The sequence below is a fragment of the Acomys minous genome, assembly GCF_964271855.1.
Source record: "Acomys minous genome assembly, chromosome: 1".
NCBI classification, from domain to species: Eukaryota; Metazoa; Chordata; class Mammalia; order Rodentia; family Muridae; genus Acomys; species Acomys minous.
The window spans coordinates 775,379-777,932 of NC_140483.1; positions in this window are offsets into that span (position 1 = coordinate 775,379).

Here is a 2,554-nt window from a genome sequence, read left to right on the forward strand (position 1 = left end):
GACCTGAGCAGTGAAGTTGGGGCTGCAGACAGATGACTTGGAAGGTTGCCAAGCCAGCCGCTGACTTACTGGGCAGATGGGGATAGTAGGTCTCCTGTCCTTCACGTTTAACCCTGTGTCATCTTCGACTGCATCTGGACAGAGTCAGATTTCTCCTTTCTGTTTTCTTTATTTTCAAGTTTTAAGTGTGGCAGGAGGCCGCTGTGTGCCTGAGTTTACAGGAGTAAGGTTTTCAGCTAATCAGGAAATAACACAAATCCGAAGACACCTTTAAAGGTTATTAGGATAGAATCTACCACATGTTAAAAGTAAGCAGGGCAAGAATGGGGCAATAGCAGCCACTTCACTAATCCAGCTCATCTTCTGCCCCCCATCTCTCTTTTACACTCATGTTCCAGAGAAATCTACAGAATTTGTATTAATTTTCCTGTGACCATCCATATGGTTAGTTGAATCATAGCAGCTGCCAATACCATAGACGGTATAGCTGCTCCACAGCACCCAGTGCCCCCTCTTCAAGCCGGGATTTAAGTTTCCTGTTCTAAGGGAGTTTTATTAGCTCACCCTTCAGACAAAGGACTCCTTGGACTCCCACCCTCCCCTACCTAACACACCTTCTAGCACCCCTTGAGCTTCCTGTTCCTCAACAATGGTACTGCCTGTTGACTGCAGGATTCTAGCTGGACAGGAACAGTCAGGCTAGTCACAGACGAGGAAGATCAAGGCGAGAGGAGGGAGGAGGAGGACAGGGAGGTGATAGCACCAGACAGCCGTTCAGATAAGGCACCGAAGGGTCTGTGGTGATGGCTGCAAATACTTAGCTCTGTGTTTCCCATGCTGGCTGGTCACATAGCTGAGGGGAGACAGGAAGACCGGACAAGCATCCCGGAGTACTTTAAAATTTCTTTCTCTGAAGATCCAGAACCACCAGGACAGTAGATTGGCTTTTGTTGTCCATCTCAGGCCTAATATACCTTTGGGTTGAGGAGAAGGTGAGTATCAATCCTCAGATCTATGCTCTTACCTGTTACTTATCATAGCATTAGAAGAGGGAGCAGAGGTTTGCATCACAGCAGAGGCTGAGGCTGATGGAGTACAATGGCATGAAATGGGTTTGAGTCAAAGTACAGTTCTAGATATGACACATTGGGATGGAGAATCTGCAGCTGGGGACATAAAGGATTGCAAAATGTACTTTTAAAACTAGGCTTTGGAGGGCTGGAGAGATGGCTCAGTGCTTAAGAGCACTGACTGCTCTTCCAAAGGACCTGGGTTCAATTCCTAGCACCCACATGGCAGCTCACAACTGTCTGTAACTCCAATTCCAAGGGCTTTTACACCCTTGTATCAATGTACATAAAAATAAAAACATTTTTAAAAACTAAACTTTTGTCCTTGATATATGAACTAACAAGAAAATACCATATGTTCTCTACACCTAATTCTTCACCTTCAAAAGTGATTTGCTTCATAAAATTGCTACCACAAAATTATGAGCAAACCATAGGTGTAAACCCTGTTATATGTGAAAATAAATTGGCTCATTTGAGTCTACCTTTATTTCCAGATGTTTTCTGTGGCTACTTAATTTAGCTAATTAGTTAAAACATTTTGGGAGAAGATCTCACTCAGTAGCTCAAGCTGGCCTTGGACTCAAGAGAACCCTACCTTAGCTTCCTGAACGCGGGACTATGGGTGTGTACCATTGTTCTAGCAACTCCTCTGCTTACTTTAGATTCAGTTTGTCTTCTGGACCATGGGAATGGGGCTAAAGAAACTTATATTTTGTACTTGAACTTCTTAACTAGCTTTGGGAGCAGAGACAGGGAGGGAAGTGAGCGCGAGATTGATTACATGCGAACGTGTCTGAAAGTAAAATCCACATAGAACCAGAATCAAGACTGAGTGCCAAGAATACGCACTTGGAATATATGCTGTCTGTCATTCTTATGTGTGCTGAAGTCCAAGAGGTCCTGAAAGATAAAGAAGACATGCTAGGTGCAGAATGTAAGGACAAAGCAGTGTTCAGCATCGAGGAAGGAGAGTGAATGTAGACATCTGAGAGGTTGGAAGTCCGTTCCTTGGAGAAGCCAGAGCGGTAACCCTCTGGTCCGACAGCTCTAACGAGATCAGAACAGGAAGCAGGAGAGAGGGCTGGCCCTCCGCATGCAGTCGCTGAGACACATCACTTACACCTTCTCCCAGCACACGTTCAAGTCCACTTATGGCCTCAACCTCCTGACAACTCGCAGACCAGGTAGAGTTGAGCAATCACATCTCCTCTAGTCTTCCCAGGCTGCCTTTCAGCATCCCTGCTTGCATACTCCATCTCAGAAGCGGATGCCAGAAGATGACACTAGCTATTTCAGTGACACCACTCAAAGCAGAAGGTATAAAGGAACGCATTGAGAGCAGCGGGGTGGATGCTCTGTGAGTTCTTAAAGGTCATGGTCACACTTATCACTGAATGCCCTGTACTTTCCTCATCCCCTGAAAAACACATTTCATACCAAATTAAAATAGACTGTCTGTTAAATATAATGTCTTTAATGTG